Source organism: Lissotriton vulgaris, chromosome 6 (genome assembly GCF_964263255.1).
Source record: "Lissotriton vulgaris chromosome 6, aLisVul1.2, whole genome shotgun sequence".
NCBI classification, from domain to species: Eukaryota; Metazoa; Chordata; class Amphibia; order Caudata; family Salamandridae; genus Lissotriton; species Lissotriton vulgaris.
Genome location: NC_141694.1, coordinates 1,495,395,638 through 1,495,413,928, shown reverse-complemented (window position 1 = coordinate 1,495,413,928; position 18,291 = coordinate 1,495,395,638). Strand labels below are relative to the sequence as shown.

The following is an 18,291-nucleotide window of genomic DNA, read 5'->3' as shown; positions in this document are numbered from 1 at the left end:
CTGGTAATGTTCTTAGCGGGCTGCTTTATATTACTGCCTCAAGACCGCTGCAACACCATCAGGGATCTCTGATCCCTGGAGGTTGCAGTGGTCTCAAGGCACCCTGACTGCCCTGGTCATCATAGAGCAGTCGGAAGACTGCCACCCCTGTGAGTTTGGCGTCCACAGACCGTAATGATGCCCTTAGTCTCCTCCGGGAGCAGAGGACTTGAGGTGCGCCAACTTTGCTGCACTAAAAAAATGCTAATTCCATAACATAAAAGCAAAATTACATTGAGGCAATCAAGCGTTCTAATACACTGGCCTAGATCTGCTTCTCTGCCTCCAGCCGCCATCATGGATGCCAGCCGCGTGCAGCCTATCAAGCTAGCCAGGGTTACCAAAGTCCTCGGCCGAACCGGCTCACAGGGCCAGTGCACCCAGGTTCGGGTTGAGTTCATGGATGACAGCAACCGATCAATTATTCGTAATGTGAAGGGGCCAGTCCGTGAAGGAGATGTCCTTACGTTACTAGAATCTAAGCGTGAAGCAAGAAGATTTCGCTAAAACATTGCATTGATTTCAATGATCCTGCTATCAATTTAGAGGTAAAGAAACATCTGATTGTTGGATATTAAAAACGCTGAAATCATTTTTGGGGGAATAAACTAGTTCAGTTTGGGATGTAAATTCAATGTCGAGTTAACAGTCCATTTTCGCCCTCACAATTCGTGTCCTCAGACTTCTAAAACTGCACATTTAGGAAGACCCAGTATTAGGTGACAATTTAGGGAGTTCAGAGTTTGCACGAATCAAATTGTCCTCGGGATACAAGTGGGGCATTTTAAGTGAAACTAAAACTTCTTTTTATTTTCCTCAAAATATAAGCCACTTGAACAAAGAAATAGCGAATGAGGACAGGTAAAATGGCTCAGCGAGTTAAGCACGTAGTGCAGAAGTCTGGTGGGACATGTATCCATGTCATGAGTTGAATCCCAAGGTTTTCTGACGAAATCGGTACACCAACACTTGCTTGTGTGTAACAACAGATATTTGCAGCACTTACATTTTCAATTTATGTAAATATATGTTATTAATAATAGTAACAGAAATGAGAAGAACTCCAAGGTTTAGTTGTCACATTTTTGGAATTTCTTGGTAACCCCCTTGTAGCTGGGAAAGAAGGGACATGTGTTAGGAAAATGTATATGATCTATATATGATCTTATCTCGATTTTGGGACAGGGAGTCAGACTCACTTGAGGATTGATCGACCCCTGATTTCAGGACAGAAAAGGTGCAAGGGCATTGGAAAAAGATGCCACTGTTTTTGTTAGCAGAGGACACATTTCTCTAAACTAAATCTACAGAGTTCATGAATAATCCTCTCCCAACGACTTTGGTAACCAGAGACATTCGCCTTACTGGTTACCCACCACCTACCTTAACTTGTGAATGCCTTGGGGGTTTGGTATGCTGGTCCAGTCACTGACAGACAACAGCTTGCCCTCCCCAGAGCCAATACATGTCTTCTCTTTCTAAAGATTTGGGCGAATGCAACCCAAAAGCAAAGAGAACAGAAGGCCCATGTTTTCCATAATCCACGTGCCATAACATCCCCACCAACTCACCTTGCCCCTTTCCAGAACACTTGTGAGCTGTTAGTACTCCTAGAGAGGCAAATAGATAATTTATCTTAAGAAAACAACATTGACGTGAGCAAACGAGGTGGACAAATAGCCAACCTGTTTCTGGAGGACTAAGCGTCCAGTGTACTAACAATCCACATACCATGGAACAAATGAAACTGAAAATGGTGGAGTTTTTATGGACACATGTTGAAGCCATTTATTTTGCGCAAATTAAGAAAACACGAATCTTCTCAGCAAAGCTTGCGATTTTCAGAAGGGTGACATTTCGGGGTGATTCAAAAAGGTTTCTTTATACACAAGTAAGTGCCAGACGTACAAAGAGTTTTTGTATTTTCGCAAATGGGACGATTCTGCATTTTGGTAAATTTTTGAACTCAAAAAGACTATTTCAAATGTATAAATCCCTATTTGCGATTCGGTAACCTATTATCAAATCGCAAATTGGGTTTGCAATTCTGTATTATGAAGGGGTGTGTTTAGGTCGTCCCTTCCTAATAACGAGTCACAGTGGTATGTAAGAATATTTTGCAACTTAAATGCAGTCGTATTTGCATTTTACCACCTACTTTAAGTAGGTGGTAACTCATTTGCAAATAGGAAGTGGTCTCCAAGGGACACCTTACCCTCCGAAAATATTTGTTAAAAAAACAGCCAGTTGTCCCATTGACCACTGCCTACTCTTCAAAAATGAAAAGAAAGATTTGCATTTTTTTTTAATCACATCCCGAATTCCATTAAGGATAATAGGCTGCATTTAAAAAAAAAAAGAGATTGCTTTATTGAAAAAAATCACAGACATGGTAGTCTGCTGACCTCTTCAGGCCACCATCCCTGTGATGTTTGCAATTCCCAGTGGGTCATAAACTGAGATCTACCCCATTAATATTCATGAGGTAGGCCTATTGCGACCCACTGGGAATAACAAAATTTTAATAGACACATTTGTACATGGGTGTTTGCGATTATCAACTAGCGAATCACAACAAAGTTACTATTTGGTAATCGCAAACGATTATCTATGTACATGTGGTCCCAAATCTCTGTGTGTAAAGTTACTATTACATTTTGGCGTAAACCAATATAAGGTTTGGCTGATCTGCAGCAAGGCCAAGCCTCTAAGTTAAGAAACAACAACCAATTGCCAATACTGCAATTTACTTACGTCACAACTAGGCCATGAAGAACAGACTCAAACTGGTTCTTCGAAACAATTATTCATTTGAATCAATCTATTTATTTCAAATTTAAGAATCAAAACACCTTTTTTGAACATCAACTTATTCGTAATTATCAAAAATCACATTAAATATACAGGAGAGAGAAAAAGGAAAAGAATCCTACCTACAAGCGTTTGCATTCTCTTCTACCATACGTTCTAACAATCATTCGCTCATGTGTCCTCATGCATACTCATATGTACTATTTTTCAAGCAATGTGAGAAAGTGTTGGAAAGGAATAAAAGAAAAAAGGGGGGGAAGAAACAATCACAAATATCAATAGCTCAATTATGCAAGCTAGTATTAATAAAACAGTACATTTAGAAAAATACTGACAGGGAAAGCATTTACAATTTTAGACAGTAGGCCATCTGGACAACTGAACAAATTCAAGTGTAACGCAAGCCATCCGCCATAACGCGTTTCACCTCCCAAACGAGGCTTGATCACATGACGTGCAATGAAACAAAAAAGGGTCTTAAATAATCCCAAATGTGGGCGCGGCATATCAGACTTATTTAAAGTGAACAGTGCATGTGCATTTCTCTTTTTTTCATTTTTTCAAGCTTCCGTCAATCTGAAACACACAATGGTGTTGCAGGACCATTGGTTGGCCATGTGTGGTGCTCAACTTACTCAAGCTCTGAGATGGTGTAAACTTACTAGTGTTTTTACTTTTTGGTTTTTTGTGAATAGCAATGGGCTTACTCTTTTGTGGATGTGTGTCTGTCTGTCCATATACACCTCCTTCGCCATTCCTTAACCCGTCATTACTCCTCCAAAAACATCTTCCCTTTTATTGTAAATATTCCTCTTTTTTCAAGCGACTCCCCCCTTGTCACTTCCATCTTTACTACTTAAACGTATACCAACATGTGACGAAATCTTCGCAGTCATGGCAGAGATCCCTGCATATAGAAATAGGGGAGGCAGATGCGTAAACCTCTGTATTCAGATTTGTGAATAGTATTTTTAATATGTTAGTAGTACTACTGTAGCACTACTATACATACTACAAAATACAGATGTGAATAGGCCCCTCAGATTTCAGAAATGTGTTTAGAAGATGATCATTTTAAAATCCAATAAACCTTAAAATATTGAAGTGATTTTGTCAAATTCTTCATGAGTTTTTACTACTTGGAAATAATATTTGCTAGATTTTCTTACTCATTGCTTTCAAATTAGTCTCAAGAGGTTGTGGATGTATTAAACTACTAATTACACGATAAAAGCTGGCTTTATCAGAAAATAAAGAATGAGGGGTAGATAGACGCCCCACTGACTATGACAAGCACTCGACAGAAACAATTGTTGTTCAAAAAAGGTTCCAATCTAGTAATCTTCGATGCTTCATAGCTTTTCCTCACACTGCTAGATCTCTGTATCAAAAATAAATTAATCTACCATTTGAGTGTTGGGAAGGTGTTTTTTTAACTTACTAGAATGACCCACATTATTTTTGGTGTACAGAAGTTTGGCTTTCACTCTGAATTGTTATCTTACTTTGTGCATGTATGCATATCCCTATTCCTTGTTCCTGACATTGAAATCCATTAACAACCTTTAACCCCTAGGAGGGGAACAAGACAAGGTTACCCACATGTACAAATATTTTTTCTCTGACTATAGACTTCTTATGGCTACCCTTAAGGCAATATTACCATAAAGGCGAGTGATCACATCTCATTGTTTGTAGATTACTATATATATTACAAAACAAACACATTTGTTTGTGACCTTTCAAAAATCCTTCGTTTCTCGTGAGGTTTCTCAGATAAAAAAATATTAATGCTGAACTGCATCAAGTAACAGTATTCAAAGTGAACCTGCTAGATACCCTTTTCAAGCTTATGGTGGTGGGTAATTGACTGAACTGTTCTGATAAAGGACAGATCACCATGTACAAATAGAGAATAACAGAAATCTTCCTCGGGATGAGAATATTTAATATGTAGCATAATGCAAATCTTATTTTATTTTCAGCCTCATAGGAAATCCATAATATCCACATTTACCGAATGTGATTACAAAGTAGAAACGTTAGTGCACAGGGAGTGCAAAAAGAATGAGAAATGTAGATATGCACTGGAGATGAAGAGTGCGAGTCCACTGTAGATTGAGTGAGAATGTGTCCCAGGAAATACCAATTACAGGTGTGGGAAAACAGAACTTTGAGATTGTTGAGCCATGTCTCTGGGGTCTGGACAACTCTGGGGCAACTAAACAATTCTTGTAGCAAGTATTGTTTGTCCTTGGAGCTACAGAAGCCGGACACTACTGTGAGCTCACTGAAATATCAAGAGCCTACTCTTCAGGCTTTTCCAGGGGGAAAGCAGGGTTGGACAGTAATGGCTTGCTCTAAAGTGTTGTTTGTGGTACAGAAGGTTCATTTCAGTTAGCAGGTATATATCTCAAAATAGTGATAGTCCACACACCTTTGATATAAAATAAAGCTTCATTCCTATTATTCATGAATACATTTGGCAGCATAGTTTTCTCTGGTTAAAGGATTGCAGCTACTTTGCATCATAATATAACCCAAAATGATATTTTGTGTGCTTGCACGGCTGTCTTAACAAGACCAACAGTGAAGGATAGTCACAGAGTACCTTGTGCATCTTTTATAGGCAATGTCTTATATCCTATAGTAAAAACGTATGCATTCAGCCCCACACTCCCACACACAGGTTGAGTGAGAGTTGACTGCTCGGTTCCAACTCTGTTTCTGGTCAGGAGAACCACGATTCTCTTCAGCAGTCAGCAATGGCCGCAAACGTGGCTAGTGGCACAGATCGCTGATTAATCTGGCTTCTCTGGCACAGTTATACAAAAGAGCATGGAAGCTACAGCACAGTGATGATCTCTCGATGTGTATGATGGCCCAGAGCACAGCAAAAGGAATAAAGAGGTGTGCCGCTGGATGAAGCCTACCTGAGTACAGTTGTACAGATGCAATCATTCCAAAGTACACCATCCTGGAAACATTGCACAATGGCATGGCAATGAGCTACCAAAGATGCATTGTCGCTTGGGTTTCCTTGGAGACAGGAGGCATTCCAAACGATCCTCTTGGTTTTGTAGATCGGTACCAGTCAATCCTCTAACCAATCAGAAGCTGCAGCCGGTCTCTTGCTTCTCCAGCAGATCAGGACGCAACATGCGGGATGAGCAGGCATTCTGTCTTTTTGTGTAGATGTGTATCTTTGTCTATGCCCTTTGTCACAGTCCTTTGTTCAGTTGTAGTACTACATCTTACCATGGCTTGATATCTCCCTTTGAACGTTACACACATCTTCTCTCAGGCCATATTCTTTAGGCATGTTATGGCCTGTTCTTGGGGATGGCAATATCCAATTATAAATGGAGTAACAATGTGGGCTTGTTCCATAATCATCAAAGTCTAGAGCTTTATGCGTTAGCAACATCCTGACGAATGTCAGATGTTACCACGTATACCTTTACCAGGTGGTGCTTCCCAATGCATGTAATATAACATGTTTAGCTTTACAACACTACATTGTTGAACTTTACTATGCAAGAGTAGATCTTTTTGTGTTACTGGTGTGTATGGAGGGGGGAACACCCAATCTCCCACCCTCTTTTTTTAAAAATATTTATTTTTGAAACTTTTTAAATTACCCTCTTTTTATTTATATAATATAGATTAATAGAAGTACATCTCCCCATCCCTGAATCCTTCAACCCCCTTACTACCTTTTACACCTACCCATCCCCGAACCAAAAAACCCCATTGCTACCTTTTACACATACCCATCCTCAACCCCTAAAAAACCCTTACCCATCCTTAAAAAAACCAAAACCCTTCACTATTACTAAACTCCTACTCATCAATGAAACCTAAACAACCCATATTTTCAAAATTACATGGTTATTTTGTAAAGATATATATATATATAATAATCAATGAGGAGTTGGCCAAAGATATGTTTTCAAATGACAGTGCCCTTATCGAACAAACGCGAAAAGACATAAAAGAGCGTTTGAGCAAGCACGAAAGTACCATCAAACAGAGAAAAGTGTATAAATTTGCACGAGATGAGCAGGATTACAAATTGGGGCAAATTTATACGTTTGCGAAAAAATACGACCATTTGCGCAAACAAAGAGCTACAGGAAACAAACAGCCTAAACCTGTGCCAGTACCCCCTCAAGCCCAATCTAATGAATCGGGAGCAGGCTGTCTCACTGCCTCAAGCTCAACAGAGAGCCTTGTCCCAAGCAGTGAAGAATCGGATGGAGGAGCCCAAGGTTTAGAGGAAGGGGATTTGGGGCAACTCACCCTGGAAGAAGAGATGGAGTTCGTGAGGACTCAAAGAAAAGGCACTCTACGCTCGAGAAACGCGAAACCAAACACCGCAGAAACCAAAGACGTAGGGAACGCCGCAAATGCGCAAAAAAACAAAGGGAGGCCGCAAAAGAAGAAGAACGCTGCGAACAAGTAGCAGCGATCGAGAAATCAATTGTAAATCTGACCGATGTACAGCTTGATCAAGCGGAAAAACAACTGTTGGCTTTAGGACTTTCTTTTTGCCCTGAGAGCAATTTTAACTATGGAAATATGCGAGTGGACGTCTTTAAGTTTATTAGAAAACTCAAATTGCGGAAATACTATGCTATCAAAGGGGGCTCAACTCAAAACAAAAAAACCGGCCCTTCTACATCCAACCTGGATAGAAGTGGGCTACAAGCCAGGGATGTACCCCTCCTAAAATCTATGCATGGATTACGCAACGAACTGACATCCACCCCTTGCACTCAGGAAGCGGCCAATGAAGAAAATCTTGACATTGGCCAAAGTGAATCCAGTGGCTTTAAACCTGCATCAACGTTCATTCCTTCCATGCCCAAGGATGCCATAGACACCTATGCAGATTTATTAACAGATGGACTGAAGAAATTACATACTCAAGTCAGTAGACAAAAAAATAACATCAATGCTAAAACCAAACCATACAATGACTTGATGAAAAAACTGCAATCTGATAATACCATCATAATCAATCAGTCAGACAAAGGTGGTAATGTGGTTCTTTGGAGTAGAGCTGAATATATGGAAGAAGCGTTTCGCCACCTCAATGACACAGTTTGTTATGAACCTTGTGATTTCAAAACAGTCAAGAATATTCAAACAGCATATTGGAAACAATTGAATGGATGGAAACGGGATGGTCTTCTTACCAAGGATGAAATGAAATATTTGTATAAAGATCATCCTGTCATACCAAATTTATACTTCATTCCAAAGGTCCACAAGGGGGTAAGACCAATACCTGGGAGACCAATAGTATCTGCCATCCACAGCTTATTTGAAAATACGTCAAAGTACATCGATCATTACTTGCAAGACTTTGTGACCACCTTACCAGCCTATATCAGAGACAGTACAGACTTTTTGAGAAATTTGGAACAATGTGAATGGTCTGCTGACTTTCTACTGATCACCATGGACATTGCCAGCCTTTACACCAGTATATCCCATCATGACGGTTTGAAGGCTTTAAGTTATTTCCTCGGCAAAAGACCATTGGAACTCCACAAACATAACGTAATGTTGTTAACCATGGTTGAATTGTGCCTCAACAATAATATCTTTCTGTTTGACGACAAATTGTACAGGCAGCTAAGAGGGGTCGCCATGGGGGCTTGTTTCTCCCCGACCTACGCGGGGCTCCACGTGGGTTGGTGGGAGGAGCATGTCCTCAGGACGCATTATTCAACCATTTGGCAGGAAAATATCATTAAGTACATGCGGTACATTGATGATATTTTCATCATTTGGCGAGGGAGCAAGGAAGAAGCGAATAATTTTGTCAATGCCATTAACATAAATGATGCCAACCTTATATTCAGTGCAGATATCAGTGAGACCAACATTAGCTTTCTTGACGTTCAAGTCAGTATAGTTAATGGTGTCATAACAACAGGCCTGTATAGGAAAAGCACAGCGGGCAACACTATTCTGCACGCGCAGAGTTTCCATCCGGGACACACTATTAGATCTATCCCTTATGGGGAGTTCCTTAGAATACACAGAACGTGTAGTTCATCTGAACAAAGGAACCTCCACCAATTGGAAGCGATGGAAAGGATGGAAGCTAGGGGTTACAAACCCAGTGCCCTTAGATCGGCAAGGGACAAAGCTAATAAATTGGACAGATCCAAACTTCTGCAGGCCCCCAGTAATGCCACATCTCTTACTGACAACTCAGTTGGCAATACTGACACCATCAGATTGATCACAGGTTTCAGCCGACAGGCCAACCAAATTTCCAAATTGGTCAGGAAACAGTGGTCAGTTATTCTCACTGACCCAATTTTGAAACAGATAATGCCCAACAAGCCTGAAGTTACTTATAGGCGAGCTTATAGCATGAGGAATGCTTTGGTTTCCAGTTCCCCTGAAACAGCTAACAAGGCAGATTGGTTGTCACCACGGAAGGGCTTCTTCCGCTGTATATCATGTAGGGCGTGCAAATTTGGAACCAACACCAAATCATATATGACGCCTTTTGATGACAAACCTATCAATATAAGAGCCCATTTCAACTGTAAAACGGAGTTAGCAGTTTATGTTCTCACGTGTTCGTGCAATTTGAGGTACGTCGGAAGCACGAAATTACCAGTGCACCAACGCATCCTACAGCACCTGAGAGCTATAGTGAATTGTGATAAAAGTTATCCAGTAGCTCGCCATTTTGATCAATTTCATAATCGAAACCTTTCCCATCTAAGTTATTTTGTAATAGATGCGGTAAGGACTAGTAAGAAAGGTGGCGATTATGAAAAACGATTAAGGCAGATGGAATCCCTATATATAGTTCGCCTCAACACGAAGATCCCGGGAGGTTTGAACATGGGGGAGGATCTGAGCACCTTTCTGTAATTGATGGCCGTGCAGTTACCAAGCCTTAAACTCCTTGGGCAATCTGTCAACTTTTGTTGTCATCCAATATTTCCTGATCATTTCTCTATCATCATTATCTGTATGTCAGAGCATTTGCTTACGTTCCATAATCACCATAGGCACCATGCATAACCACTACGGTATTTGTTACTCTGTTTGACAAGTGAACAAAGATGTATCCTTATGTATTTACATATTTTAATTCACTGAAACAGTTTAAGTTTGGATTTTTTATTCCCTTCACATCCTGATGTCCTCCTTGTGAGATATGTAGGACATCCCAGCACTTCCTCACCTCTTAGTTATTTTTCTTTGAATTTTTTCTAGCGGTAGAATAATACATTGTGTGAATTGGATAAACACTATACGCGCCTGAATATTGGTTACCCAACATAACAGGGGAAACTAATTCTTTTGAACTCATTATAGAGTCATTAAGTGTGTGCATTTGATAAAGTTTTGACATACAATTGAATCGTTCAACATTGCCCATATGTTGTGGACAGTGTGTGGTATGAAACATTTAAATGCAAGGACTTGATTTTAATATTGTGTATATATATGAGATGCGATTACTGATCAGTTAATGTATTTGCATAATCAAATTATTATATATTTGTACAGATGAATAACTTTGCGTATTTGCACGTATAATGTTTGCACAAGATTTGGCTGCTGAGCATTTGCACTTTATAATGTATATATAACTAATATTTTATTGTGTAAATTAATGTATTTGTACAGTCAATGCGCTGCGTATTTGCACAATTAATATTTTTGCGTATTTGCACGTATAGTATGTTTATATCAATGGCTGCTAAAATTTGCACGTTATATAAATAATTCCTTGCATTGGTTTTTTAAAAAACCATACCACAGTCCGTGAAATCAGGGGAAGATTTTCAATTGTACTATTTTCCAATGTCATGCATAAAAACTTCTAACGTGGCTACGCTATAAAATGGCCGAACCATTAACCGCATATAATGTAAATAGGTTGTATGCTTAGTCCTCTGTTTAGTTCAATGCAACTGTAGGGGATTTCTGGCGCGTTTAATCAATCAACCAATGTATTTAAACCACTCATGTACCGCTTACCCGCTGACAGTGAGCAAGGGCGTTTACGCCCGAAACGCGTCTGTTTGGCAGTGTGTTGCACCTCTGCACGTTATATGAAATAAAGGACGAAGAAATACCCTGAGAAAGTCTGGCTGTGGATTTATCCATCTGTGTCTGCGCACTGGGTTTGTTGTGGAAGCGCCGCATCAACTACCGGTTGGAATTTATATATATATATATATATATATATATATATGTATGTATATATATATATATATCGGCAAAGTCTTCAAACCTCCACTCACAGCGGCGAAAGAAGAGACAGACCCCACGCTCTCCAGGCAAGATGTTTATTTAGTCCTTGTGCCTTCCAAAATGTAACGTTTCGACTACTGACGTAGTCTTGTTCACACACCACATTACACAAAGTGGAAACTTTTTTTTATATCTTTTGCAGTGAGTACACACCCTTCCGGGCCCCACCTCCCAAACGTGAGTCACATGGTTGAAACACATGAAAAAAAGCCAGAAGCACAACCTAATTTAAAGGAACAATGCACCTTAACGCTATCTTTTTGTAACATTGTTGCATAAAAAAAAAAAAAAATTTTTTTATATATATAGAAACATTCATGCAAGTCTATTGATGTGCTCACATAGATCGCTCAGTGATACTGTACACGTAATTTTATATACAATAGTGATTTGGCTGAATGTCAGAGATAACCGCATGAATGCGCAGAAATCTTGTGGACTTTGCCTAAGAATAATAATATGCCTGAATGCATTGTATTAATCACATGAATCACATAGTGTACAGGTAATTATATATACAGTGACATGTTTAGCTGAATGTTGGAAATAACCGCATGAATGCACAGAAATCTTATGGGGCTGCCCTAATAATAATAATATGCATGAATGCATTAAAACTTTACAGAACTCCAAAAAAACTATAGGATTAATGACTGTCAAGGGCATGCAACATAAATATACAAATACAAATCATAGCGGTGCCATATAGTTTGTTGCTCTAGCATAAATCAACCAAAAATGTTGACCTAAAAACACCAAAAACAGCACCTTTGTGTAGGAAACACATATACATATACATTTTAGTCCCATTATATGTATTCGAAAAAATAATAAACAAATATCTTGTTCATTTTTTCAATGTCATAACTATATAAGAACTATATACAACAAAAATGTGTATGAAAAAAGGGAGTGCTAGAGTGAATATACAGTGTAACAAAAATCACCAAAAAAAGAACTTTCCCAAGTGTTTGTTTAAAAAACTGTTCTGTTCGAAAAACTAAGCAGCCAGACCTTTTTTTAAGAGATAGGACTACAGGATACCTAAAATAGGTGCTGACATACAGGATTTCATATATATACACATTATATACAATTCTTCAATTGTTCTCACGTTGTATCCACTATATGAATTTTCTGCAGAGTGTCTGTACAGAAACAATGCTCCTACAGGAAGTTGTGCAGGTCCTCCGTCGCATTCAACCCATTTGGTTGTTTGCTGTCGAGTTTGATTATATACTGCGTTTCTAACCGGCGTAGTATTTTGTCACGGTCACCTCCTCGTCTCAGAGGGGCAACGGCGTCAATGACATAGTAGGTAAGACATGACAAGTCCCTGTTATGCCTGCTGTTAAAATGACGCACCACCGGGTATGCCCCATCATGATTGACTATGGCTCTAAGGTGCTGCAGTATTCTGACATGCACCTGTGCACCGGTACTGCCCACATAACGTAGGCCGCAAGTACAAGTTAGGACATATACCGCAAATTCCGTACGGCAGTTGTAATTGCCTTGAATTAAGAATTCAGTTTCTGAAAACGGAGTGCGGTAATGAGTGGTATTTTGTCCAAACTTGCACGCCCGACAGGAGGAACATTTGGGAAATCCCTTTCTTCCAAACCAATGATCTCTCCTGGGCAATTCAGGGCTAGATTGTACTAGCTTGCTGCGCATGCTAAACGCACGCCTGAATGTAATTGTAGGCTTGTCAGGAGTTAGAGTTAGAGTTATATTTATATGAATGCTCCAAGTGCCCACAGGGTAGGATTGCACACAAACAGCTGCCAGAATTCAGCGGGTAAAGGACCTCCATGTGCGCCAATAACTGCAGCTCCCCTGTCCTGGATGAAAGCCTGACGCGTTTCTGAGCCGTGTTGCTCGTCTTCAGAGGCTCGACCTGGGAAAGCGTTACTAGGGACACACCCACGTTTTGTAGTTCAGTCAATTTCCCGCCCCCAGATGGGCGTACTCAAATGCGCATAACGCCAAGATTTGTGGGTAATGTAGTCAGTGTCCCTAGTCCATTGGGTACAGTGATACATTCAAAGCCCGTGGATGGGCCTCAGCGCACAGGCGGTCCATTGATCCCTTGCTTCTGTTGCACGTGACAAAAGCCTGTGCCCCCCACTACGGAGTGGTGCAACCCTCGCGGCTGGACTGCCGCGTGAAAATGAATGCTCCAAGTGCCCACAGGGTAGGATTGCACACAAACAGCTGCCAGAATTCAGCGGGTAAAGGACCTCCATGTGCACCAATAACTGCAGCTCCCCTGTCCTGGATGAAAGCCTGACGCGTTTCTGAGCCGTGTTGCTCGTCTTCAGAGGCTCGACCTGGGAAAGCGTTACTAGGGACACACCCACGTTTTGTAGTTAAGTCAATTTCCCGACCCCAGATGGGCGTACTCAAATGCGCATAACGCCAAGATTTGTGGGTAATGTAGTCCGTGTTTCTAGTCCATTGGGTACAGTGATACATTCAAAGCTCGTGGATGGGCCTCAGCGCACAGGCGGTCCATTGATCCCTGGCTTCTGTTGCACATGACAAAAGCCTGTGCCCCCCACTACGGAGTGGTGCAACCCTCGCGGCCGGACTGCCGCGTGAAAATGAATGCTCCAAGTGCCCACAGGGTAGGATTGCACACAAACAGCTGCCAGAATTCAGCGGGTAAAGGACCTCCATGTGCGCCAATAACTGCCGCTCCCCTGTCCTGGATGAAAGCCTGACGCATTTCTGAGCGGTGTTGCTCGTCTTCAGAGGCTCGACCTGGGAAAGCCTGTACGCTGAGGCCCATCTACGGGCTTTGAATGTATCACTGTACCCAATGGACTAGGGACACGGACTACATTACCCACAAATCTTGGCGTTATGCGCATTTGAGTACGCCCATCTGGGGGCGGGAAATTGACTTAACTACAAAACGTGGGTGTGTCCCTAGTAACGCTTTCCCAGGTCGAGCCTCTGAAGACGAGCAACACGGCTCAGAAACGCGTCAGGCTTTCATCCAGGACAGGGGAGCTGCAGTTATTGGCGCACATGGAGGTCCTTTACCCGCTGAATTCTGGCAGCTGTTTGTGTGCAATCCTACCCTGTGGGCACTTGGAGCATTCATTTTCACGCGGCAGTCCAGCCGCGAGGGTTGCACCACTCCGTAGTGGGGGGCACAGGCTTTTGTCACGTGCAACAGAAGCAAGGGATCAATGGACCGCCTGTACGCTGAGGCCCATCTACGGGCTTTGAATGTATCACTGTACCCAATGGACTAGGGACACGGACTACATTACCCACAAATTTTGGCGTTATGCGCATTTGAGTATGCCCATCAGGGGGCGGGAAATTCACTTAACTACAAAACGTGGGTGTGTCCCTAGTAACGCTTTCCCAGGTCGAGCCTCTGAAGACGAGCAACACAGCTCAGAAATGCATCAGGCTTTCATCCAGGACAGGGGAGCTGCAGTTATTGGCACACATGGAGGTCCTTTACCCGCTGAATTCTGGCAGCTGTTTGTGTGCAATCCTACCCTGTGGGCACTTGGAGCATTCATTTTCACACGGCAGTCCAGCCGCGAGGGTTGCACCACTCCGTAGTGGGGGGCACAGGCTTTTGTCACGTGCAACAGAAGCAAGGGATCAATGGACCGCCTGTACGCTGAGGCCCATCTACGGGCTTTGAATGTATCACTGTACCCAATGGACTAGGGACACGGACTACATTACCCACATATCTTGGCGTTATGCGCATTTGAGTACGCCCATCTGGGGGCGGGAAATTGACTTAACTACAAAATGTCGGTGTGTCCCTAGTAACGCTTTCCCAGGTCGAGCCTCTGAAGACGAGCAACACGGCTCAGAAACGCGTCAGGCTTTCATCCAGGACAGGGGAGCTGCAGATATTGGCGCACATGGAGGTCCTTTACCCGCTAGATTCTGGCAGCTGTTTGTGTGCAATCCTACCCTGTGGGCACTTGGAGCATACATTTTCACGCGGCAGTCCAGCCGCGAGGGTTGCACCACTCCGTAGTGGGGGGCACAGGCTTTTGTCACGTGCAACAGAAGCAAGGGATCAATGGACCGCCTGTACGCTGAGGCCCATCTACGGGCCTTGAATGTATCACTGTACCCAATGGACTAGGGACACGGACTACATTACCCACAAATCTTGGCGTTATGCGCATTTGAGTACGCCCATCTGGGTGCGGGAAATTGACTTAACTACAAAACGTGGGTGTGTCCCTAGTAACGCTTTCCCAGGTCGAGCCTCTGAAGACGAGCAACACGGCTCAGAAACGCGTCAGGCTTTCATCCAGGACAGGGGAGCTGCAGTTATTGGCGCACATGGAGGTCCTTTACCCACTGAATTCTGGCAGCTGTTTGTGTGCAATCCTACCCTGTGGGCACTTGGAGCATTCATTTTCACACGGCAGTCCAGCCGCGAGGGTTGCACCACTCCGTAGTGGGGGGCACAGGCTTTTGTCACGTGCAACAGAAGCAAGGGATCAATGGACCGCCTGTACGCTGAGGCCCATCTACGGGCTTTGAATGTATCACTGTACCCAATGGACTAGGGACACGGACTACATTACCCACAAATCTTGGCGTTATGCGCATTTGAGTACGCCCATCTGGGGGCGGGAAATTGACTTAACTACAAAACGTGGGTGTGTCCCTAGTAACGCTTTCCCAGCTGCAGTTATTGGCGCACATGGAGGTCCTTTACCCGCTGAATTCTGGCAGCTGTTTGTGTGCAATCCTACCCTGTGGGCACTTGGAGCATTCATTTTCACGCGGCAGTCCAGCCGCGAGGGTTGCACCACTCCATAGTGGGTGGCACAGGCTTTTGTCACGTGCAACAGAAGCAAGGGATCAATGGAACACCTGTACGCTGAGGCCCATCTACGGGCTTTGAATGTATCACTGTACCCAATGGACTAGGGACACGGACTACATTACCCACATATCTTGGCGTTATGCGCATTTGAGTACGCCCATCTGGGGGCGGGAAATTGACTTAACTACAAAACGTGGGTGTGTCCCTAGTAACGCTTTCCCAGGTCGAGCCTCTGAAGACGAGCAACACGGCTCAGAAACGCGTCAGGCTTTCATCCAGGACAGGGGAGCTGCAGTTATTGGCGCACATGGAGGTCCTTTACCCGCTGAATTCTGGCAGCTGTCTGTGTGCAATCCTACCCTGTGGGCACTTGGAGCATTCATTTTCACGCGGCAGTCCAGCCGCGAGGGTTGCACCACTCCGTAGTGGGGGGCACAGGCTTTTGTCACGTGCAACAGAAGCAAGGGATCAATGGACCGCCTGTACGCTGAGGCCCATCTACGGGCTTTGAATGTATCTCTGTACCCAATGGACTAGGGACACGGACTAGATTACCCACAAATCTTGGCGTTATGCGCATTTGAGTACGCCCATCTGGGGGTGGGAAATTGACTTAACTACAAAACGTGGGTGTGTCCCTAGTAACGCTTTCCCAGGTCGAGCCTCTGAAGACGAGCAACACGGCTCAGAAACGCGTCAGGCTTTCATCCAGGACAGGGGAGCTGCAGTTATTGGCGCACATGGAGGTCCTTTACCCGCTGAATTCTGGCAGCTGTTTGTGTGCAATCCTACCCTGTGGGCACTTGGAGCATTCATTTTCACGCCGCAGTCCAGCCGCGAGGGTTGCACCACTCCGTAGTGGGGGGCACAGGCTTTTGGCACGTGCAACAGAAGCAAGGGATCAATGGACCGCCTGTACGCTGAGGCCCATCTACGGGCTTTGAATGTATCACTGTACCCAATGGACTAGGGACACGGACTACATTACCCACAAATCTTGGCGTTATGCGCATTTGAGTACGCCCATCTGGGGGCGAGAAATTGACTTAACTACAAAACGTGGGTGTGTCCCTAGTAACGCTTTACCAGGTCGAGCCTCTGAAGACGAGCAACACGGCTCAGAAACGCGTCAGGCTTTCATCCAGGACAGGGGAGCTGCAGATATTGGCGCACATGGAGGTCCTTTACCCGCTAGATTCTGGCAGCTGTTTGTGTGCAATCCTACCCTGTGGGCACTTGGAGCATACATTTTCACGCGGCAGTCCAGTCGCGAGGGTTGCCCCACTCCGTAGTGGGGGGCACAGGCTTTTGTCACGTGCAACAGAAGCAAGGGATCAATGGACCGCCTGTACGCTGAGGCCCATCTACGGGCCTTGAATGTATCACTGTACCCAATGGACTAGGGACACGGACTACATTACCCACAAATCTTGGCGTTATGCGCATTTGAGTACGCCCATCTGGGTGCGGGAAATTGACTTAACTACAAAACGTGGGTGTGTCCCTAGTAACGCTTTCCCAGGTCGAGCCTCTGAAGACGAGCAACACGGCTCAGAAATGCGTCAGGCTTTCATCCAGGACAGGGGAGCTGCAGTTATTGGCGCACATGGAGGTCCTTTACCCACTGAATTCTGGCAGCTGTTTGTGTGCAATCCTACCCTGTGGGCACTTGGAGCATTCATTTTCACACGGCAGTCCAGCCGCGAGGGTTGCACCACTCCGTAGTGGGGGGCACAGGCTTTTGTCACGTGCAACAGACGCAAGGGATCAATGGACCGCCTGTACGCTGAGGCCCATCTACGGGCTTTGAATGTATCACTGTACCCAATGGACTAGGGACACGGACTACATTACCCACAAATCTTGGCGTTATGCGCATTTGAGTACGCCCATCTGGGGGCGGGAAATTGACTTAACTACAAAACGTGGGTGTGTCCCTAGTAACGCTTTCCCAGCGGCAGTTATTGGCGCACATGGAGGTCCTTTACCCGCTGAATTCTGGCAGCTGTTTGTGTGCAATCCTACCCTGTGGGCACTTGGAGCATTCATTTTCACGCGGCAGTCCAGCCGCGAGGGTTGCACCACTCCATAGTGGGTGGCACAGGCTTTTGTCACGTGCAACAGAAGCAAGGGATCAATGGAACACCTGTACGCTGAGGCCCATCTACGGGCTTTGAATGTATCACTGTACCCAATGGACTAGGGACACGGACTACATTACCCACATATCTTGGCGTTATGCGCATTTGAGTACGCCCATCTGGGGGCGGGAAATTGACTTAACTACAAAACGTGGGTGTGTCCCTAGTAAC

General features: G+C 43.8%; 1 pseudogene; it reads left to right on the top strand.

Moving 5' to 3' along the window:
- The first annotated feature begins 321 nt into the window (after positions 1-321).
- Positions 322-568, top strand: LOC147709052 (small ribosomal subunit protein eS28 pseudogene; annotated as a pseudogene).
- The last annotated feature ends 17,723 nt before the right edge of the window (positions 569-18,291 follow it).